This window comes from Acomys russatus, chromosome 15 (genome assembly GCF_903995435.1).
Source record: "Acomys russatus chromosome 15, mAcoRus1.1, whole genome shotgun sequence".
In the NCBI taxonomy this organism is placed as follows: Eukaryota; Metazoa; Chordata; class Mammalia; order Rodentia; family Muridae; genus Acomys; species Acomys russatus.
In genome coordinates, this window is record NC_067151.1 from 55,372,645 (window position 1) to 55,397,889 (window position 25,245).

Here is a 25,245-nt window from a genome sequence, read left to right on the forward strand (position 1 = left end):
GGGCACAAGGGATGGGATAACCATTGAGATGTAACAAGAATAAATTAATAATAAAAAAAAGAAAAAAAATAAAACCCCTCCCTTCAAGTCTCAGAAACATATGTGAAAGAGGAGACAAAAAGGTGGTAGATGACATTAAAAAAAAAAAAAGGCTCATCCAGACACAAAACAAACAATACACACAATAACTCACAGGGACTCTAACAGCATGCACAAGATCTGTACAAGTTTAAACCAGAGAAGAAGGAGAAGTAAATGAAATACCTCATCCCTAACTGAGAAGCTGTTTGTAACCGATACATCTCCAACAGACATGACACTGGGCTTGTTGAGCATACTCTAAGGCAGGCTCCACGCCCACCAGCAATCGCCAAAACACAAAACAGATTCCATGGTTTTTGTGTGTGCTTTTTGTTTGTTTTATTATGTTTTGTTTTGACTTCGTGCAGTATTTATTATCTTTATTTAATTTTTGTTTGTTTGTTTTTGCTTTCATTTTAGTTTTATGTTATTGTTCTTGTTTTGTTTTGTTGGAGACAGAGAAAAATATGAAATTGGTTGGATGGGGGTGGGAAGGATCTATGAGTTGGGGGAAAGAAAGGGATATAATAAAAATATATGGCATAAACCTTTCAATAATTAAAAAAAACCTAACTAGGTCTGAGATGACAGGAACTCATCAACATAGAAACTTCCAAGATAATGAAAATAAAGCAATAACAATAATAAGGAATAAATAGGACTAATAGAAGATGTGTAGTGCTCGCTTCGGCAGCACATATACTAAAATTGGAACGATACAGAGAAGATTAGCACGGCCCCTGCACAAGGATGACACGCAAATTCGTGAAGCATTCCATATTTTTAAAAAGTCTGTAGCCTTCCTATACACAAATGACAAGCTTGCAGAGGAAGAAATTAGGAAAACCACACCCTTCACATTAGCCACAAGCAATATAAAATATCTAGGAGTTACCCTAACTAAGCAAGTGAAGGACTTGTTTGAAAAAAATTTCAAAACTCTGAAGAAAGAGATTGAAGATGACCTGAGAAGATGGAATGATCTTCCTTGCTCATGGATCGGGAGAATTAACATAGTAAAAATGGCCATCCTACCAAAAGCAATCTACAGATTCAATGCACTTCCTATCAAAATACCTACACAATTGTTTAAAGACATTGAAGGTTCAATTCTGAACTTCATATGGAAAAACAAAAAACCCAGAATAGCTAAAACAATCTTGTACAATAAAAGGTGCTCCGGAGAAATCTCCATACCTGATCTCAAACTGTACTATAAAGCAATAGTAATTAAAACAGCATGGTACCGGCACAGCAACAGGTTGATTGATCAGTGGAATCGAATCGAAGACCCAGATATGAATCCACACACATATGGTCACTTGATTTTTGACAAAGAAGCCAAATCCATTCAATGGAAAAAGGATAGCATCTTCAACAAATGGTGCTGGTCTAACTGGAGGTCTATGTGTAAAAAAATGAAACTGGACCCATATTTGTCACCTTGCACAAAACTCAAATCCAAGTGGATTAAAGACCTCAACATAAAACCAGAGACACTAAGCCACTTAGAGGAAAAAATAGGAAAGAGCCTGGAACATATTGGCACAGGAGACAACTTCCTGAACAGAACACCAACGGCCCAGGACTTAATGTCAACCATTAATAAATGGGACCTCATGAGGCTGAGAAGCTTCTGTAAGGCAGGAGACACTGTCAAGAGAACAAAGCGACAGCCTACAGACTGGGAAAAAATCTTCACCAACCCTACATCTGACAAAGGTCTAATATCCAAAATATATAAAGAACTCAAGAAATTAAACACCACCAAACCGAATAACCCAATTGAGAAATGGGGCTTGGAACTAAACAGAGAATTCTCAACAGAGGAGTATCAAATGGCTGAGAAACACTTAAAGAAATGCTCAACCTCCTTAGTCATCAGGGAAATGCAAATCAAAACAACTCTGAGATTCCATCTTACACCCATCAGAATGGCTAAGATCAAAAACTCAAGCGGCATCACATGCTGGCGAGGACGTGGGGAGAGAGGAACACTCCTTCATTGCTGGTGGGAATGCAAACTAGTACAGCCACTTTGGAAATCTATCTGGTGCTATCTCAGAAAAATGGGAATAGGGCTTCCTCAAGACCCAGCTATTCCACTCCTTGGAATATACCCAGAAGATGCTCCAGCACACAACAAGAAAATTTGCTCAACCATGTTCATAGCAGCCTTATTCATAATAGCCAGAACATGGAAACAGCCTAAGTGTCCCTCAGTAGAAGAGTGGATAAAGAAACTGTGGTACATATACACTATGGAATACTACTCAGCTATTAAAAACAAGGAATTCCCGAAAATTGTGGATAAATGGATTGAGCTAGAAATCATCATAATGAGTGAGTTAACCCAGAAGCAGAAAGAATCAAATGGTATATACTCACTTATATCTGCATACTAGCCCAAGGGGCATGTCCCATGAAAGCCTTCACTTACCAGGAAACTGGGACAGAGGGGAAGGCATCCTATTGGGACTCTAAATGAGAGACGCATGGGAGAATAGCAAAATAAAAGGATACAGAGGGTCCTAGAAATCTACAAGTAGAACAATATGATAGGCAGATTTGGGCCCAGGGGTCCCGCTCAAACTAAGGCACCAGCCAAGGACAATACAGGAGGTAAACTTTAAACCCCTTCCCAGATCTAGCCAATGGTCAGAATATTCTCCACAGTTGAGTGGAGAGTGTGATATGACTTTCTCACGTACTCTGGTGCCTCACATTTGACCATGTCCCTTGGAGGGGGAGACCTGGTGGCACTCAGAGGAAGGACAGCAGGTAGCCAAGAAGAGACTTGATACCCTATGAGAATATATAGGGGGAGGTAATCCCCCTCAGGAACAGTCATAGGGGAGGGGAATAATGGGAAAATTGGGGGGGGGGAGGAAGGGGAGGATACAAGGGATGGGAGAAACATTGAGATGTAACAAGAATAAATTAATAAAAAAAAAAAAAAAAAGAAGATGTGTACCTTAGAGGCATTCTCCAGTCACAGGGTGTAACAGTGAGGAAAATATGCAGATAGTCAAGTGACCCTGCCTTTGTGGTCACAGTTAGCAATGAAAGCCAATAAGGGAAATCAGAGGTGTTCTTTTGTGAACTGAATATAAAATGACCCCATAGGCCCCTCCCTTTGAACTGTGGTTCCCAGATGGTGGCTCTGTTTGGGAAGGTAGTGGACCCTTTAGGAGGTGGAGTTTGCTGGAAACAAAATGTGTCATTGGGTATGGGTCTTCAGCCTTTAGAGCCAGTTCTACTTCCTGTTCTACCAACTCCTTCCTTTCATCTTCTTAAGGCAAGCACACTGTGACCAACCAGCCTCTTAGCTCCTGCCATGGTTTTTTCTGTTTGTTTGTTTGTTTGTTTTTTCTGCCATGATGAAACATAGCCCTCTGGAACTGTAAGGACAATTAAACCCTTTTTACTCAAGTTGATAAACTAAGATGATTGCCTCCAAGTGCAGATACGAAGTCATGCCCACTCAGTTGGTATGGTGTGCCTGCGAATGGAGGAGGAAGCTCCTCTAGTATGCGGGTAGGAGCTGTAAAGAATGAAAGTTAAACTTCTACATAGTCTGTCTTGACTTCTGCGAGGCTCAGCCTCTGAGAGGCCCCTCTTCACCTGGAGTGTTAACCTCTGAGTACCTTCAGGGACTTTCAACAGCCTTCATATTTTGCTCTTTAGGATTTCCCAAAACAATTGTGTGAGACCTTTACGACAAATGCGTCATAAACATATGGGGATGCATGTGTCGGAAGAGGGATAGAGAGGACCATTCTTGGCTGAAGTAAATTGAGAAATGCCCGATTCAACGATTCTCAAGCCCTTAGTAAGTCAGCAGCATTTCTAACTTGCCCATCACTATGGACATCTTTGAAGTGGTTTACATCACCTGAATTTCCCACAGACCCCATAAAAAGAATATTAACAAAGACAGCTGGAAGCTGTAGTCTAGGGCTGTGTCCTGTAGATCTGTGGTGCACCCTGCCATGCCCCAATGCAGGGATTTTTAACTTTTTCTGGTGCTAGAGACCAGACCCAGAGCCTTGTATACACTAGCCATGTACCGCTGTACTATACTCCAGCCTCTGAAGACACTTTTAAAAACACCATAGATATGGTTCCTTGAGCAATGACGTAAGCAAGCTAAAACAAGACAGAATACACAGGGAACGTCCACTCTCTTTTCCACCCAAGCTTTTTGGTTTTCTACTAAAAGCATCACAGTTGCATCTATTTCTTTGTTTTATTCTTGATTCAGTAAAAGCAGTCCGTTCTTGAATTTTTTATATTTCTTTCTGAGGCTAAAAGGGAAAAAAAAAAGTGTATTTGGACCCTTCACACTTCCCACACCAAAAATCTATAATTATAAGGTTTGTCTGTGTTTTGTGAAGGAAATCTGTACAAGGTTTCCCAGCATTCTTTTACTCATTGGTACTTACTGAAGGGAAGAAAAAGGAACAAAATGTGTTTTCTAACTCTTTTGATAATGTCTCCCTTGTGGGTTCTTTTTCCCCTAAATCCTCTCGACTGAGAATTTTTGTTCAGTCTCAGTGTGTGTGGCAGGGTTGGAGGTTCACCAATAAGAATCAAAGTCAAATCCAAGGTTGCACTTCCTAATTACTTTCTCACCTAAAAAGGAAGTAAAACCCAATTATTGGCCTTTCATAAAATTCACTGGCAAGATGACTGGGTTAACCAGAGTTGGGGTATTGTTAACATGACAATTTGTTTGGAATTGGGCTGTGGGAAAGAGGAGTTTCTATGAAAAGTTAAGCCAAGTTAAACAGACAAGGAAAAAAAATACTGTTATTCCCTTTAATCCAAGTCTGGGTTAAAGGGTTGATTATGTGGGAAGATGGCAAAGGGTCAGAAATGCAAAACTCATGGAATCTGGCTTCGTGACAAATGCCTAAATATAACTTATGGCTTTCAAGTGCTTTTTCCTATTTTGTTACATCAATTTGGGAATTCTGATACAGATTGCTATCAAAACCCGAGGGAAGTTATTTATTCTTTTTAACAAAGGGCTTAGACATTTACAAAGTAAGTAAAACCCATAAAAGCACACAGCCCTCCATCAATGCTTGTGTGATTTTATACATGTTGTATTTTAACCAGGGAAATGGCTACATCTCATGTGGCCTCGAGACATGGGATCTCATTGTGTAGTTCAGGCTAGCAGCAAACTAGAAATTGTCCTGACTCAGTGTCTAGACATGGAAGCTGTTGAAACCAAGCTGGCAGGAACGGCTGCACCTCCTCAAATCAAGGGTCAGGCCAATGACATTGCTTTGCGGTTTTATGGGTTCAGTTCTGGGCCTGGTCTTTTATGGGTTCAGCTATGCACTATGGCTTGTTTCGGTGCATCCTTGGAGCTCTATCCAAACTGTCTTATGCTTCACTACGTCTCTCAGTACGAATACTACAGCTTCCTTCTTCATATTTTGTTTCTTACGAAAAAAACCAAAAGGATGCTTATTTTCCTTTAAGTGTTATGTTCTTTTGGTTGCAATTATTTTAGGTGAAAATGAAAGCTACTAAATGCCACTGAATCACTTACCCTCTTTTCCCCCTTGTCCTGCCTCCCAGCCCAATGTGGAATGGCTGCTCTGATTTAAATCTATTTCAAATGAACAGGTTTTTTTTTTTTTTTTTTTGACAGTTAACAATTTTTCCCCAAAGTCTGTTTTACCCTGCTTGAGGTCTTTCAGAGTAGTTCTAGACAGCATTAACATCCTTTCAAATGTGTGCTTTCCTTGCTAAGAAGAGGCTTGTTTGCCTTCCAAAAGCAGCAAACAGAAATATCAGGGGGGGAGGAGGAGCTCGGAGTCCAGGTGTGAAGTTAATGGCAAAGAACTAGTCTGTTCTGCCCCCGCTAAGACTCTTTTCTTCAATACGCCATATAGTTTCTGTCCCACAATAAAATTTTTTAAATGTCCATGATATATTCTCATTCTGTTTGTGATCCTACAGAAAACTGAAGCATTCACCTGACCGTCATTCCGTAAACCGAAGACTACGAAAGGCAATTATGTCTCACGTGTTTTACACAAATCATTGACGTATTCTCTGTGTTTAGAATGTTGAAGACCATTGACAAATTTTGACATGCCATTTCTTATTTCAGCCCCTATAATATGGCTCATCTTTATTTTGGGGGAACCACCACTGAAATTAGGGGAGGTGGGGCTGTCACTCTCTGTAAATCCAATCGCTTGCAATCACTGTGCATTTAGAGTGGTTCCTTTGCCTTTTAGATGATGCACGTTTCATCCACGTGGGGAAGTGGAAGGGAAGGTAGAGGCATAAGGGGGCTAAGAGAACATCAGGAAAAGCAGAGAAGAGAGGGAGAGCAAGGAGAGAATGAACTTCTCAAAAAAAGAAGGAAAGGGGCAGAAGAGGGAAACACTGAAGAAGTGGTATGGGTCTGGGTATCTTCCAGCAGTCCATGTGTCTAAGGCTTGGGTACCAGAACATGGTGCTGTTGAGAAATGAGGCTGTGGACTCTTTAAAGATAAGGCCTAATGAGAAGTGTAGTCTTTGGGATTATGTCTTGGAAGGACTCATCTAATGTTCAACTGACACTTTACTCAAAGTGATTTTTTTTTATTTTAATAGGGTAGAGAACCTCTGCTAGTGGATAGGACCATGCCAAAGTCATAATGAAAGAAGACAACACAGTGCTATCTTTAGTAAATACTGCTTGTCATAGACATGGGACAAATTTAAGGGGTAAGTGATTGTGATCTAGATTGGTAGGGAAGCTGCCAGTTGATTTCTTCAGCAACGGTACTACCTCTGTGGCTGCCTGTTGCTTTAAGGTAGATGTGGGAAAAGCCTCAAGTCTGCTGGGCAGATAGGATGCTCTGTAATGTGATGTATCTGTGGAGAAGTATACCTTGTCCTACTCATTAGAAGTAAGTCACAAGTCCAACTGACATACAAAGAGGCAGGGTTAGACAAGGGATGAAAAACACAGAGTATATTGAGTGACTCTGAAGTGTGTTTGCTTCCGTGTGTGGGGTCATTATAACTCTCTTGGTTGTATTGTGACCTTGACCAGGAGAGTTCAATGATAAGGTCAATAAAGCTTGGCCATGAAGGATCATATCACAGGAGAAAGAAATCTTGAATTTTCATTTCCCTTTCTAATAGCTACTATACATAACTTTAGCGAGACAGGAAGCAACCAGCTTATTCAGGCCACTTTTAAGCTTTGTAGTAGGCATATAAATGCACACACCTTCTCAGTTCTGTTCTATAAAAATCACAGAGCCAGGGACTCTTTCTGCTGCCAATTGCTGTGCCCGGCATTATTACAAAGGCCTGTGCTTTTTGTTAAAGCTGCTAAGTTGCATAGCAACCAACTATGTTGTCTTTTCTCCCTGTCTATGGGTTCATTTTCTCTGATGCATGAACATATTTCGGACCCAAAGTCCCTGTTTCTCCTGATGCACAAATCGGAGATTTGGGAACGACTCATGCATGATGGGGCATGGCTCACTCATGGGGTTCTGTGAACAGTGTTCAGTCATGTGACTCAGAACTTAGAAGGGTAAAAGTCTGGAAGAGGATAGTCCAAGCAAATATACCTAAGAAGCAAGCTTGAATTGCCATTTCAATATTGAACAAAATAGACTTCAAACGAAAATTAATCAAAAGAGCTATGGAAGAACACTATCAAAGGAAATAGCTACCAGCGTGACATGTCAATTCTCAGTATCTATGCCCCAAAACACAAGGACACCCAAGTTTTAAAGGAAAACTACTGCAGACTAAAGCATATATTGACTCTCACACACAGATAATGGAAAACTTTGATACTTAACTCTATCCATTGTATAGGCCATCCAGACAAAAACTAAATAGAGAAATACTAGCCATAACAAACATTATAAACCTAACGGAACTAAACACAGAACATTACACCCAAACACAAAAGAATATACTGTCTACTCTGCAACTTATGGAACTTTCTCCAAAACTGACCACACACTCAGATGTAGGCTCAATTTTCTTAGCAAATATATTTTATTACTAACTTATTAACCGAGATTACCTCACTTATAACCCAACTCACTTAAACAATAGGAAAAGAAGATTAAAGAATACAGTAATGAAATTGTAAGGATATCATCTCTGAGGAAAGTTTCTCCTAGTGTAATCCTCAAGATTTCTTCTGCTGGAACCTGGAGTAACCAGAACCTGGAGCCTCAGCTGGAGCCCAGAGCCCTGAAGCCTTCCCTCAAGCAGTCCTCTCTAGGAGCTTCTGTAAGCCAGCGATGAACAGCCAAAACTATCTCAAGTCTCCAAAGGCCCACCTCCTGTTTTTGGCTCACATTTATACCTTCTCTCAGTATTTGTTCAAGGATGTTTTTCAGCTGGTTAACAACCAATCTTCCCCACACTGTGGTGTGACTTCTAAGGGGATAAGCATCACCTGCTTTCTCACAAGTCTTTTTCTCATCCCCCCACTTGTAATCTAAACAAAAAAATTGTGTTTATCTCTCTTTCACTCAGATACACAAAGCAAGTCTCAACAGATACAGGAAAATTGAAATAACTTTCTGTTTTCCATCTACCCGCTACAGATTAAAGCTAGATATCAACAACAAAGTCAACAGAAAGCTGACAAACTCACTGGAGTGGAACAACTAACTCTCTATTGAATGAAAAATGGGTCAAAACAGAAATAGATTAAAGACTTTCTAGAATTCAATGAAGATGAATATACAACACAACTAACCATATGGGACACGAGGAAAGTAATATTAATAAGAAAGTTCATATTACTAAGTGCTTACATTAAAAAATTAGAGATATCTCATACTAGCAACTTAACAGCCCACCTGAAAGCTCTGTAACAAAAAGAAGTAACGTCCTCCAAGCATAGTAGAAGTAATCAGCTGGAGAGCTGAAATCAATATAGTAGAAAGAAAACAATAAAAAGAATCATTAAAACAAAAGAGCTAGTTCTTTGAGTAAACCAACAAGATACAGAAATCTTTATCCAAATTAACTAAAATGGAGAGAATATCCAAAGTAACAAAATAAGAAACAAAAAGGGAGAGAATTTGTCCTTTAAATTTCTATAAAGGATTGTGTTAGAATTGTGATAAGGATTATGTTGAATCTATAGATTGCTCATGAAATGATGGCCAATTTTACTGTATTAATACTACTAATCCTTGAACATGGATGATCTTTCCATTTCTGATATCTTCTTCAATTTCTTTCTTTAAAGACTTGAAATGTTTGTCATACAAGCTTTTCATTTGCTTAGTTAGAAACAGACTGGTTGATCAATGGAATCAAATCAAAGACCCAGAAATAAACCCACATACCTACAAACATGTGATTTTTGACAAAGAAACCAAAACCATACAATGGAAAAAAGAACACATCTTCACCAAATGGTGATGATTCAACTGGATGTCTCCATAGAGAAAAAGGAAATAGATCCATATTTATCACCCTGCACAAAGACCTCAACATGAAGCCAGAAACACCAAATCTATTAGAAGAGAAACTGGGAAAGAGCCTTGAACTCATTCACAGAGAAGACAATTTCCTGATCAGAACACCAACAGCTCAGATCTAAGATTAACAATTAATAAATGGGACCTCATTAAACTGAAAAGCATCTGTAAGGCAAAAGATACACTCTGCAGCCTACAGATTGGGAAAAGATCTTTACCAACCCTCCATCTGACAAAGGGCTAATATCATATATATACTAAGTGCTAACAAACTAAATGATCGAATTTAAAATATGGGGTATGGTGCTAAAGAGAGAATTCTCAACAGAGGAATATCGAATGATCAAGAAGCACTTAAAGAAATGCTCAATGTCCTTAGTCACCAGGGAAATGCAAGTCAAAATGTTTCTGGGATTTTATCTTACACCCATTAAAATGGCTAAGTTCAAAAACACAAGAGACAGCCCATGCAGGCAAGGATGTGGAGAAGGAGGAACACTCCTCCATTGCTGGTGTGAGTGCAAACTTGTACAACCACTCTGGAAATCAATCTGTTGGTTTCTCCAGAAATTGGGAATAATCCTACCTCCAGACCTAGCTATACAACCCTTGGGCATATACCCAAAAGATGGTCCACCATGCAACAAGAACATTTGTTCAACTATGTTCATAGCTGCTTTATTTGTAAAAGCAGAAAAACTGGAAACAAGCTATATGTCCCTCAACTGAAGAATGGGTAAGGAAACTGGTACATTTCCACAATGTTTTAAAATAAGAAAGTGTTATTAAAATGTGTTTAAAAAAAAACAAGAAAGATCGAGGCATAGTAGTACACACCTTTAATCCCAGCACTCCAGAGGCAGAGGCAGAGGCAGAGGCAGGCAGATCTCTGTGAGTTTGAGGCCAGCCTGGTCTACAAAGGGAGTCCAGGACAGTCAAGTCTACATAGAGAAAACCTACCTCAAAAAACAAAAAACAAAAAAACAAAACAAACAAACAAACAACAATAAGGAAATCATGCAATTTGCAGGAAATGAATGGAACTAGAAAAGATCATCCTGAGTGGAGTAACCCAGACTCAGAAAGACACACATGGTATGTACTCACTTATAAGTGGATGTTAGCCAAAAGGTTAGTGCAGGATAACCATACTACAATGCACAGACCCAAAAAAGAGAAATATCAAGGAGGACCTAAGGGAGGATGCTTAAATCTCACTCCAAAGTAGAAATAGATTAGATAGTGGAAGTCGTTAAAGAGACACCAACCCAACCACAAAACTTCAACCTACAATCTCTCCTTCCTGCAAGATATGTTAGGGAAGGGGTTGCTCAGAGCTTCTGGGAGTGGCCAACCAATGACTGATCTAATTTGAGGCCCATGTCACACCGGGGTATCAATGCTAGACACTGAGTAAATGGCCAGAAACCCGAAGCTATATTACATAGAGAACTAAAGTAGAAGTAAACATGACTGGCAAGCAAAAAGTCATCAATGAAATGATTTCTAATGATAATATGATTGCTACTGTTATTCTTCTATACATATACGTCAGTGCCCTATCCAGTCAGTATCAGAGAGTCTTCCTCTGGCAGGAGATGGGAACAGATGCAGAAACCCACAGGAGACATTATGATACATGTAAATTGGAGATCTCCATCCAAACCCTCCCTTCAGAGCTCAGAAAGTCCTGTGGAAGAGGAGGTAGAAAGATTGTAAGAGCTAGAGGGCATAGAAAATACCAGAAGAACAAGGCCCTGTGAATTAACTAAGTGCATCTGAGATCACAGAGACTGAAGAGACAAGTGTAGGACATACTTGGTCTACACTAGGTCCTCTGTGCACACATTACAGCTATTAGCTTAGTATGTATATAGAACTCCTGACTGTGAGAATGAGAGTCTGTCTTGACTCTTGTACCTGCTCTTGGAACTCTTTTCTTCCTGTTGGGTTGCCCTACCCAACTATGACATGACAATTTTTGCCTCACATTATTACATTTTATTTCTTAATGTTGTTATCTCTTAGAAGACTATTCTTTTCAAATGAGAGAGAAGAGAGTGAGGCCACAGTGGAGGGAGGGTGTGGAGCAATTGTGAGGACTAGAGAAAAGGGAAAGCATAATCATGATATATTGTATGATTTGCTAAAAAAAATGCTATGCCTTTTGCTAGGCCTTGATTATTTCTGAGATTAAAGCAATATACTGACTAGGAAGAAATAAAAAATAAAATTAGGAAAGGTACTTTGGCTCAATTCAAAGGCTCTAGTCCACAGTTAGATACCTGCTGCTTAGGGAATGTAACAAGGCATTATATCATGGTGGGGGTTAGTAGTGGGAAAGCATGATCGTCTCTTGTTGCCCAAAAAGCATTAAAGAGGAAAGAGAACTGAAGATTCAAAAGCCCTTTGCAAGGCGCAAACCCAGTGGCCTAACTCCTGTCACCTCTTCAAGGCTGTACTATCTACCAGTATCACTGAAAGTTGACTGAGCCTTTAACATGCGGACCTTCTGTTGACACTTGTACATACTCTATTAAAAAACCTTTTTCTGGTGTTGTGAGAAGACTATGGCAACTCATGGGGGGGGGGGAAAGATGATTTGAGGCCATGGTTTCAAAATGTTAGAGTTCATGATGGCAGAGTGAAGCCATGGAGGTAGAAGCAACTGAGAAAGCTTATATCTCATATTCAATGGGCACTCATATGGTTCAATGCTTTAGTGCTTACTTTTCTATTCCCCTTAGAAAACACCATGTTCAAGTCAACCTTTAGAATAGTTCATTTGGGCTTATGGATCCATGGGGTTGAGTTTACAATGACAGAGAGCACAGATGGCAGACATGGAAGATGTAATAGCAAGCTGAGAACTCAACAACTTGAACCCCAAACAGGAAGCAGATAAAGTAAACCTGGAATGATCCATGGCTTTTGAAACCTCAAAATAATCCCCAGTGACATGCTTCCTCCAGCAAGGCCACCCCTCCAAAATCTACCCAAATAGTGTCGGCAATGGCAGATCCAATATAAATGCCTGACGTGATGGGCTATCTCCTTCCAGCCACCACACATATTGTGGAAGCTAATCTTGCTTGACAACTTGACCTGATCTGGGATCAACTACGACAAAAAGCTAGGTACAGCTGTGTGGTATGTTTTTTTTTTTTTTTTTTTTTTTATCTGATTAATTTAAATTAGAAGACCTACCCTAAATATGGGCTGCATCTTCCTATAGTAGCCCAGGTAAACTGATGCTTGTCGGTTTTGCCTGTTTATCTTCACACCTCACTGGTGAGCTAGCCTGCTCCATTTGTGATGTCATCAATTTCCTGTAGATTTAATGATCTACTCTGGTGGCATCAAAGCCCAGCCTCTTCAGATTTGAAATGTGGACTGAAGACTAACGGGTCTCTAGAAATCCTCTAGATGTTCAGCACAGAAGTGGGACTTCTGAGGCAACCATCTCACTACTAAGCAGCTACGAGGTGAGCAAATATTCCACAATGATGACAGCCATATCTGACTACCCATACCAAGTCATGAGAGCCAGCCTGATAAACTCCCAATTTAGCTGTCTAAGCTGAGTTTTTCTGGTAGAGGAGATAGCGATTACAACAATATATTAAGATTTAAGTCTTCACTCATGAAGTAAAAATTTCCTGAGGCTGTTAGTATATGTAGCCTCAAATAATGAGAGGGTACAATGGTTCTATATTTCTGCCACATACCAATGGAACATGTACGTAAAATGGGCACAGGGTGGTTGATGCTGTTATTCTTAGGAAGTTACCAAAAGGAACAAGTAATGAAAATGAATTAGTTAGGAAGTAAGAATTAAAGGTTATGGAAATGCAGATGTCCACGTGCCCCAAACCAAGTGCTTTATTATTCTTAAAAACAGAATGCTATCTACATGCAGAACTGAAAAAGATTACATAGAGTATATTTGATTTTTGTTGTTCTCATGTTAAAGTGTTTCAACATATAGCACAGTGTGAGACCTTGCCCCTGAAAAATAATAAGTAATTAAATGAATTGTTTTAAACCTTGTACCTTGTCTCAAGGAAATATTTGCAGCTCACTTCTATTCCATTTGAAGAGTAAGTGGAAAGCCAAAGGTACAGATGCCCAAAACAAATGGTCCCAATCTGGAAACTCTGCCAACATTCTAGAGACTGCATGCTGCTCAGTGCCCCAGGGGTGCTGTTCCCATGAGCAGCTTCCCAAATGGAAAGATACTCAGCTACAGAGGCTGCACATTTTTTTTCTTTTCAGATTATGAGTTGAAATGCACCCTTCAACAGCAGTGAGGCTCAGTAGATGCTGGCCTTACCTTACCAATGTGTCAAACCCTGGCTTATAGCACATAAATGGTAACACAGACAACAATCTTATGTAAGCACTGAAGTGGAGGCACAGGCATACCTATGGTAGGGCAAAAAAAAAAAATCTCTAACACAAAACAGGAAACGTAGCCATGTACAGTAATTCCTGAATACCGTGAGTTGTTAGTAACTGAGCAAATAGCAACACGCTGGTCACGATTTATGGTTGGCAGAGCATTCTAGTGCCAGGCCAGCACTTGCAAAGCCAGAGGATAGCCAGTTTCTCAGAAAAGATCATTGTGTTTTATGTTTTCATCCTGGACGTGCCTATTCACTGTTGAAAGGGTGCCTGCCCTTGCCTAACCCATTGCAGCAAGCACCCCTGCACAGGTACTTAGACTGGCAGATGGAGCCCACTTTGTCTTTATGTCTCTTCGGTTTTATTTCTTAGTAGTTAGGTCTAGTTCTTCCAGTGAAAGTTCACATACTTGCTAACAGAAGTGAATTTTACATTGAGGAGTTTTGGCCCAGATGAATAGGATAGACATGAGCTATTTTACAGGAAGAATCACTAATTGTTGAGCAACTCACATCGTTGCTGTATATATCTGTTTGAAAATGTAGAGTTTGGTAGCCACTGTGCCTTCCTAAACATGCAAATAAAGCGTCAATGTTCTAAGTCATCCTAAAATGACAAGAACACCAATGGTACACAAACTTCTATTAACAAATTGTCAGGCAAATACAATATCCTCTTTCTTAGTACTTATGTAATTCCATCATAAGCATGTTATTTTTACTGTATATACCTCCAAAACCCCCACATAAATACATCATTTTGCTAGCTCTATTATGAAACCTGATCTTGGGAGACAGAAAAACATTTTTGAGGTTTTGAGGGTTTAATCCAGAGCTTCATGCATATTAGGCCAGTCCCGACCACCAAGTTACATCCATGACCTTCCGCCCATCACGCTTGCTTTACTTTCTTTCTTTCTTTTTTTTTTTTTTCTTTTCTTTTTTCTTTTTTTTTTTTTTTTTGAGTCTGTAAATACATTCAGTATGTTTTAGGAATGCATTCATAATAAAAAAAAACATATTTTTTAGTGGAAAGTAATTTTAAATAAGTATTTAGTATGGATGGTTTTATCCTGTGAATCTGGGGAATGTTATAGATTTATTTCTAACAATGCCCCAGGAGATTGTTTTGGTTTTCCATCAGAACATTCTATTTCCTGTTCTGCTTGGAAAGCGTCTCTTACTGCCACCTCCTTCCACTGATTGCTAACTGCAATTTTCTTCCCTCTTTAAGCTTAGAACGCTTTAGTGTCACTTTGATTTCATCCCTGCTGTTGTAAGACACGAGGTCCTCAGGCTGCATAGGGCTGGTTGGTGTAGCACTGATGTCTCTTAGAAGCTTGGAATGTCCTCTACTCCTATGTTATTAAAAAAACAAATCTCTGAGGAAATTGTGTTAGCTGCTTTGATAACACACTCTACTGACCGACAGCAGCCAGCAGCTTAAGGAGAAGAGGTTTATTCAGCTCCCAGCTCCAGAGGGCTTGCATATTCATCGAGGTGGGAAAGGCCTAGCAGCTGAGTAGGAAGCTATCAAATCTGAGAACACAGCCCATGCATGCCCGGGAAGCAATGTGACAGCACAGGAAATGGAACGAGGCCATGAATTCTCTCAGCTGGAATGCTAGTGATCTCCTTCCTCCAGTGAGGCTCCATCTATGAAAAGTTTCCTTGGCCCCCTTAACACCACCAACTGAAGATCAGGTACCCAAATACGTGAGCCTTTGGGGGGCAGTCTTCCACAAACCACCACAGGAAGAGTCCCAAAAGCTGCCTTAGGAAAATGCCTCCACTGCAAAAGACCCATGAGATCTATGAGGATTTCACTGACTACTGTTAAATGTTTACCTTAGATGTTTTATCTAGCCCAAAGACTGAAATTTTGCACATGAACGTAAGTCTCCGCTTCTTTAAAAATGACAGTTTCGGCTAAAAATCATGACTTGCTTCTCTTAATGTCAGATTTACTAATAGACAGAATGGGAAATATCTGCATTTCATTCTATGAATTTATATGAGTATAATTTAGATTTTAGAACACTAAAGAGAAAAGCTCAAGCTTATAAAAGTCTACGAGTTGAAATGAACTTTTGTTGTTTCAAAAGCAAAAAAGTGAGCTTACAAAATAGGTATAGCTTTATTCCACTACAACAAAAATAAAGATAAGGTAAACACTTACATTGTATAGGAAAAAGGGGAAAGAAATACTTTTTTCAGTAGAAATACATTAGTATGGTGAAAGTAGTTTTGCCCTGTTCCAAAATTATGGGGTTTTCTCCTATTTCATTCTTTTAAAACGTTTTTTACTATTAGAATTAATTACATTTATTACATTTGAAAAGTATTGAGAAAATCCTCACACTGCTCTTCCTAGGGTGTAGTTCAGGATTTGCCTTTCTAACTTGCTTTTCTTTCTTTCTTTCAAAATGGACCTTTGAAAGTTCATCTGATATTTGTTAAACCTGAGCAATGAATTCGTGCATTGAAAATCCACCATGGAAAGTATTTGATAAGATGACACTAATAATATACTGTCAATTCTGTATTTATGTGTCTTCAATTCAGTAAGAAATTTTTAGCTCTGGATGGAAACAATTGCCTTTTGTTCAAAAAGAAAAAGCCAACAGTGCTCTGAAGAAATGATTTAACAATGGCTTTAGGGAACAGGCTATACATTTATTAAGGACACAACTATTTTTGAAACTTAAAACTGTTTCAATTCAAACTTAAAATGCCCTTTAAAAACTTTTTCCTTTTTGTTTTTTATTTATATTTATTTTGAGAAAAATTATGGCTACTTCACAGAGAACAGTGAGCCTGAGATGCAGCCTGCTTTGCTGTGTCAGCGCTGGGACCACAATAATTCCCTACTGCACCCAGCTGCATTTAATTTTATTATTTTGTTACCAATATTATTATAGTCATTTGATTTTTCTTTATCTTCTCTAGAGAAAGTGTTTCATGTAGATTGGATTGGCCTTGAAATTGTTACGTAACAGAGGACAACCTTAAACTTCTGAAACTCCAGCCTCCACCCCACAACGGCTGGTATGTATTACATGTACACATCAATACATCTTATTTATGCTGTGCTAAAGATCTACCCCAGGGTCAGCCAAGCTAAGCAAATGTTCTACCAACTGAGCTACTAAACACCTTTTAGAAGAAAAGACTCCTGTCTTACTGATACACATATGGTGGCATGAGAAGAGGCTAGCCCTACCTCATACCACCAGTGGATTTATTCCTGCACACACACAGATCGGGCTGGAATACAGACACACTTGGGATTATAGTAGGATCTGGCTGGAATACAGACACACCCTCAGTACACACCTTTAATCACAAACAGTGTATTAAAGAAAGCAGACACAGCCAGGCACCGTGGCACATACCAGTAACCCCGGCATTCAGGGAGGCAGAGGCAGGCGGATCTCTGCGAGTTCGAGGCCAGCCTGGTCTACAAAGGGAGTCCAGGACAGCCAAGGCTATACAGAGAAACCCTGTCTCCTAAAACCAAAAAAAACCAAAAAAACCCAAAACAAACAAACAAAACAAAACAAAAACCCAAAAACAAAAACAAAACAACCAACAAGAAAACTAGAAAGAAGCAGACATATTTGAAAGTGACAGCTAATTGAGGGCAGAAGTGACAGTTCAGAGAATTGGGTGCTGAATGAATAAAAAGAGGATCCTCCAGAGAAAGAAAGAGAAGTCCTTCACAGGGAACCACAGCTGATGTCAGTGCAGAACATTTTCGCAATGGCTTTGTCTAATCTCTGGCTCTCGTAATCCTTCTGCTCCTTCCAGGTGCTGGTTCCTGACCCTTGAGATAAGAGGGAAGTGCTACAGATACCGCACTTGTGGCAGAGAACTCCACAACCACTTCTTCTCTGCGCTTTGCTCAATCACGAGTTTCTATGTTAACTACCATCCAGGGTACAAGAAACTTCTTTGATGGTGCTTGAGGGCTGCATTGATCTACGAATATTGAAATATACATTTAAAGGAAGTTTGGTTCTGTGTATATTTAGCAAATTAGTAGTATAGGTTCACCCCTGGGGAATATGAGCTCCCCAACCATGAATTCTGAGCCAGATTGATAGCACCTTGCTTCCTCTGGATTCAGCTTTAAATCCAACCAGAAAGTGGTTGATCACCTCCATAACTCTACTGGCACTATTGCACTCACGGGCATACCTCACCTCTTTAGTCATTGTGGTAGCTCATAGGACTCAAACCTGGGTAAAACTGTTGAGGGCATTCATTCCTTGCCAGGAGCAATTTTATTTCCTTATGCTCTATGACCAAAGCGTGCGATATCTTTAGTAATAAGGCCTTACTATCAAGTTCTGGTGGGAAACTAAAATCAACGCTACAACTTGGGTTTGTTTGACTAATAACTCCAGAGAAGGAGTCCAACACATGGCCCTGGCTTTTTATTTGGTATCTTATAGCTTCTGGAAAGAGCCTTAAACCCTGTATGTTAAAGCTCCAATGATGTCTTCTTATGTGATGATAGCAAATACACACACACATGTATACATATAGACATATGTGCATATATATGGATGTGTGTGTGTCTATATGTGTGTATATACATATATGTATATAATAGTAGATTTCTTTTTATTAAAAATAAACTCTTCTCTCACACATACATCCAGTCCCTACAATGCTCCTAGCTGTCCCCCTCCCCTCTTCCTGAGCCACTTCTCCTCTGTCTTCCTTAAGAAAAGAGCAGGCCTCCAAGAGGCAACAACAAAACAAAATCAAATAAGGCAAGGCAAAAGCCCACATACTGAGGCTGGGCAAGGCAACCTCACAGGACAAAAAGAGTCCTAAGAACAGGCAAAAGAGTCTGAGACACACCCACTCCCACAGTTAGGAGTACCACAACAACACCATGCTCAGAGCAGTAACACGTAAGCCTAGTGCCTGTGCTGTCTCAGGGCTTACTGGATGCTGCGAAAGTTTCATTTTCTGTTTGGAGCCTACCTAATACATAGCAAGTCCTATAGAATAAATATGGCTCAGATACACATGGGTTCGTGAGCAAGGAGAAAGAAAGCTTTCTTCAGTGAACATACCGTCCTCTGAACTTACCTGAATGAGCTGATATGCAACGTACAAGAAGGTACGAGTCTGATGATACCAAGCATATGTTACCAAATAAAACAGATTCTTGAGGAGGCTTTATAATTCTTTGAAGGGAGGAGAAAGTGGATCAGTGGGTAAAAGTGTTCACTGTAAGCATGAAGACCAATGTTCAAACTCCTAGCCACCATGCCTACATTTACATCTGTTATTCCAGGCCTTGGGAGTGGAGCAATGGAACGATCAGACTGATTTGCTTACAACTACTGTAGCTCCAGGTTCGGCAAGAAGCCCTGTGTCAAGGAAATGAGATGACAATAATAAAGACAGCAGGCATTCTGGTCTAGGCTCCAGGCATGGCTGTGTTTACCTGCACCACTTGAGAACATACAGGCCACACTCACATAGTAATAATAACCATCTCATGAAGCTTTGAGAAAAGCCTATAGCCAACTTTCATAACCATTTCTGTGATCCTCAGCTTACTAGGGTTCTTGAAACGTTCTTTATCAAGCTGACAGTAAGCCCAGAGGCACACAGAAAGGAAGAAGAAGCAGGCTATCTGGATGACACCTGATAGGCTGTGGTCATATGGTGGGGGGCAGGGGGTGGCAAGTTCCCCTTCTGTCAGAGGTCTACGGGAAGGAAATAGGGTAGAGGGGGCAGGGTAGGAATGGGAAGGTACAAGCAAGGGGATAACAAGTAGGATGTAATCTGAATAAATTATAATAAATTATAATTAAAAATAAATTTAAAAAGTGAGATCTATTTTAAAAAATGCCTTCTCAATTTTATTATTTAATGCAGCAGTGTTCAAAAATGAACAGAGGAGGAAAGTGAGGATGTAGGTGAATACGCAGAAGGGACCACTGGGAGAAAACCTGGTACTGAATTAGTCATAAAGTTATAAATTGCTCACCATTCCCTTACTTAACATGATTTTGCAAAAGATCAAATCCCTTCGTAATGTGATTCTGAACATTCTGTATGTTGAATAAATTTAGCTCTTTCTCAGTGTGCGTTAATTGAGTGGATTAAGCAAAAAGCATCAAGTTGTAAACGGCAAAATGTGAGGCTCTTACATCATCAGCTGGTACCAGCATCTACAGTGTACCACCTGTATGGATAAGGCGAAGGTCGCACGGCTACCTGGCCTGGATGTGCTTGAAGTTGGCTTGTTTTATATCTTAAACTGCTAGTTGGAAAGAATGGAGGACAGTTTTTTTTTTTTCTTTGAGCGTTTGCAGCTGTGTTTTGCATTTCTTCATTTATCTGAGAAAGCTTCATTTTATCAGAGAAGCATTCTCAGCCCAGCACTGCATCTAGTTAGTCATCTGACAGGCAGTGTTTCCTTGGCCATAGCCTAAACAACAGAGGATGGAGTGTATCATACAAGCTCACCTTCGGGTTTTATTAACCGTTAATTCAGCAAACATTTCGCTCACAAATGTGAGAGAAACGGATATGCTTGAGAAGATAATAATGCAAGTGCAACCAGCTGAATTCTTTCATGGCTTGAAATGTGGGTGCATTATTTTTAATTATTATTATTACAAATGATTTGGCCTTCAGGGGTAGATGACTCATAAGGATATGGATTCCGATGACCTAATATTCAAGTAAGGACAAATTAAATAAAGTAAGCCGCCTAACTGGGGGCTGTGACTGCTGGAACCCACTGCAGAATACATTTCTCATAGATTTCTCTTGGTATATGTTCAAATAATGTGTGTGCCTGGGATTCTTCAGACAGTGATACGGCCGATCAGCAGATAGCCCTTTCTCATGGCTAGGACTTTAGGAAAAGATAAGAAGAAACATTTTGTTTGCTTGCAACAAATTTATTCTCATAAAAAGACAGACGCTTTCCCTCTGAGACGTCTGAGAAATGCATGGCTGTTTCTGAAAATAGGCTAGTATGGAGCTCTTCAAGCATCAAAGGAGGATTCAGGTTACTGGATGCATTGTGCTATCTGCTTCCTCTTGCCACCATGACACTGACGCTGTCAGTCTCTAGCCACTAAGCAATATCTATGATGACATACAGTTTGCATCATCCCACTGCTGAAAACCCTGCGAGCGCCTCCTTTTTTTTTCTTTTTTTCTTTTCTTTTTTCTTTTTTTTTTCTTTTGCTTTTGTGAGATTTATTTATTTTATTGTATGTGCATAAGGTTTTGCCTACATGCCTGTATGAGTGCCACCTGTGTGCTTTAGTGCCCAGGGAGACCAGAAGAGGGCATCGTATCTCCTGAAATTAGATTTACTGATACTTGTGAGCCACTATACCAGCACAGGGGGACTGAGCCCAGGTCCTCTGCAAGAACAACAGGTGATCTTAACTGATGAGCCATCTTCCTCTCATCACATTCATTTTTTTTTTCAAAATATAATTGTTAAAATCACTGCCTCCCTCCAATCCAGCCATACTATAGTATCTGTGGTCAGAATATGCAGGCACAGGCCATTGCTGCCCTGGGATGGTCTTCAGGGAATTGCTACCCTCATCTCTTCCAGTCTACGTAAATTCATCCTCCTTCAGTAGCCTATCATGACTGCCCTCTCCAATACAGCAAGCAGCTACCCACCTCCAATTCACTCTCATAGCCTCTGTTCTTTCTTATCTGTGTTCTATTCCCAACTTCTGCACTACCATCTAAAATAGTGTTTAATTTGTTTATATATTACACTGATTTTTATTTGTATCTTCTTTCCACTGGTATAAATGTGGCATGGGGCAAACAAACATTGATAGTTATACGTGGAGGGGTCCTTTGCATATGGAACACAGGGAGAGTTTAAGTAATTGGCAAATAAATAGTTGTTCAATATTGAATACTTTTTTTTTAAAAAAAAGAAGTCATTAGTCTTGTGTTTCCAAAATTCATTCTTAAAAATTAAAACCTCAAATATCTCCAAAAAGAATGAATTATACTGAAAAAGAAAGTATGATTTAGCCACAAGGCTTTTCATGTACACGGATTGCTGTTGAGAGCAGGAGTCAGCGAATGATGTCTTTGATGACCGTTTCTTTGTAATCACGACCTGACCAGAACACAGCTGTTAGCTACGTGGTTGCATCTCAACAGTTTGTTCTTGGATTTATCTTGGAAATCTGCTCACAAACAAAACAAAGGTGTTACTTCATCTTTTACGTGGTTGGCCTCCCACCTTCTGATTTCCAGCACCAGGCAGACACACTGGTGTCCAGATGTCAGCTAGTATTCAAATTCAAATTTGAGATTCTTTGTTCAAAGGGCTCTGGGACTCCAAGTAAGAGTCCAAGTCCCATTTTATCTTACTCGTCCTCCCTCCCTCTGTCTGTCTGTCTCCTGTTTATTTCTCTGTGTCTTTACCTCTCTTTTGTTTCTATTTCTACAGTAAATTATGAACTTCATTTGGAATTGAAATATACCTGAATCCTAAACTAAAGGACAAAGTAAAGTCTCATCTTGCATTTTTATTTGGAGTTCTTCACATTCCACTTTACTGTGCATTGAATTCTGATACTGTGATGACTACATCCCTTTGTGTGTGCAGATGTCCTCGGTGTCCTTTTCCTATTTAATAGCATTCTTTTGATGTTCTCTGAAAGGTATTGTCAGACATTATTATTCTATATTTATTCTTCCATGATTTTCTTGAAGGAAGATATAATTTTCCTTAACGTTTAATTCTGGGTGTAAAATCGGCTCACCTTATTTAGCAACTTCATTGTAAATCTAATAGCTTCATTATAATTAATGATAGAGAAAGGCAGATTAAGATGACAGATTTATGCTGAGTAAAGCATTTAATGCCAGTGCTTTTAAGGGAATGCAATTGGGTGCTATTTTAAACAACACGTAATTGGAAGTATTCAAAGGCTGTTTCTTAACAGAAGTTAAAGTTAACCAGAGGCATGTACCTGTGTAACTCAAGAAAAAGTTATTTTCCTTAATTTTGTAGGTATAGCTTATGTCACTTTTCTATATGTAGCATGTGTGTGCAAAAAGGGAGAGGGGGGCAAATACTATGCCGAGTTGGTCCTATAGGAAGTGTTCAATAGTGTGTTAATAGGGCCTAAAACTCACGCAAAGTGTAAACTGCAATGCAATGATCCACATACTCTGAGTGCATTCTAAATGTATAGAAGTTCATTGAGATGTACAGGCTTTGGGCTTGGGTCTGTTTGATTTTGCTGTGTGATTTATTTGTGTGTGTGTGTGTAAGTTCTTTTTAATAACGTTTTAATTTAGAAGAAGAAGAACCCAGCTCTCAGAACCAACAAGGGAGTGAAACATTCCTGAGGCATATTTGACTTTTTGCTTCATAAAGTAATGTAGCTCTTCTGTGGGAGGGGAAAGCAGATATTATTTCAGGACACATGAGAGGCCGGAGTCCAAAGCCACCATCGTAGAAGTCAATAGGCAGCTTCATCCTGATAAAACCTACTGAGAAGGTGCCTCAGAGGCGTGGCCAAGTGGAATGACGCATGCCTTAGCTCTTGGGAGCTAGATGGTTACTGTGATTATCTGAATAGGATTGGCCCCCATAGACTCATGCGCATGCATGAATGCTCGGCCATAGATTAGGAGGTACGGCCTTCTGGAGGATATGTGGACTTGTTAGAGGAAGTCTATCACCGCAGCGGTGGGGCTTTGAGGTCTCATATGCTCAAGCTATGCCCAATGTGACGCACAGTCCCTCCCTGCTGACTGTGGATCCAAATGTAAAATCTCCAGCACCATGTCTTCCTGCAGGCTGCCACGTTTGCCACTGTGACAATAATGGGCTAAACTCTGAAGCTGTAAGCCAGCCCCAATTCAATGTTTCCCCTTGTAAGAGTTGCCAGGATCATGGTGTTCCTTCACAACAATACAACCCTGACAAAGGCAGATAACCATTTAATTTCCATCATGCTGGGCATCAGTTCACTTCTGCAGGGCAGAGCTTGTTATCGAAGACCACAGCACAATGGGCAAGAGGATGAAACAGATTCGTTCTAACAGGCGTGGTGCACAAGGGACTCCAGTCGTCCTCTGCCCGTGGCTTACTTCTTCCCTCATGAGTGCTATGGTCTAAACGCACTAGCACCAAGTCTGTATATTGGAGGTTGAAGCAGTGTGATAGTAAATACGAGTGGGTTCTTTTTGAGAAGTGAGTCACGAAGGCACTCCCACTATGAGTGGATTAGAACATATACAAGGGACACCGAAGGAAGTACCCTGGTCTCTTTCTCATCCTTTCTGCCGTAGTAAGGAACGGCAAGATGTGACATGTTTGAAGTTGAGGCAGGAGCCCAAAACAGACTATGACTGACAGATTCCCAGTGTCCAGAGGAAATAGATTTTTTTTATCGTTTATGAGTTACGTCATAGTAGCATAAGCAGATTAAGACAGCTGTTCTACATCCCGTGGCGAGGGCGGAAGCTTAACCCAGTTCACGCGACAAGAGATGGGAGTTCCCCCCAGGGCTCTCCAGGACTCAGGTAAAGATCTCAGTGCATTATCATGCCTAAACTGCCGGCTTCATGGACACAGAGACTTGTTCTAAGAATCTGCTTCTTATGGTTATTTAGTTCACTATAGATTTTCAATAAACATGCACGCTCGCCTGAGCTGATCACATGAGTGCTACAATGTGTAAGTGCAAGTTAGATTTTCCTGTCTTAGGCCCCAATGTTTTTATGTACACAGGCCTCATAAAACTTCCTACACTGTCTTCATATGTGTTCAATTGAACATCTCTCTCTTCTACCCAATATCCTTGTGAAAACTAGTGGTGAAGAGCTCTCTTTCACTTCCTGATTATCTGGATTACATTCTGGCTCTTTCTGTGCCAATCCTGTTCAATTCGAACTATTTTTTTCTCATAAATTCCCACCTAAAGAAACCAAACGTTTGCCTCCCATTTAGTCTACTAGAATGTACACAAGTTTTTAAAACTCAACTGTTACTTTTCAAAAACTTTTTGTGGGATTTGCTTGTGTGCATGCATGTATGTGTGTGTGTGTGTGTGTGTGTGTGTGCACGCCGCGCATGCGCGTGTGCACATGTGTGTACATGTTCTTAAAGAAATAAGATTCTTAAAGATACTAAACAAATATTCATTTTTCTCCTGCCTTCTATGGTTTGTAGAAGAGCGGTGAATAGATGGCAGACACTCAGAACATCTCACCACTGTGTGCTAAATAAATGA

At 40.0% G+C, this 25,245-nt stretch overlaps 1 non-coding gene across 1 annotated transcript; it reads left to right on the forward strand.

Annotated features, from left to right (window-relative positions):
• Positions 1-759: 759 nt before the first annotated feature.
• Positions 760-866, forward strand: LOC127199719 (U6 spliceosomal RNA). Its single transcript, XR_007831983.1, has one exon. It is a non-coding gene; the product is annotated as a U6 spliceosomal RNA (small nuclear RNA).
• The last annotated feature ends 24,379 nt before the right edge of the window (positions 867-25,245 follow it).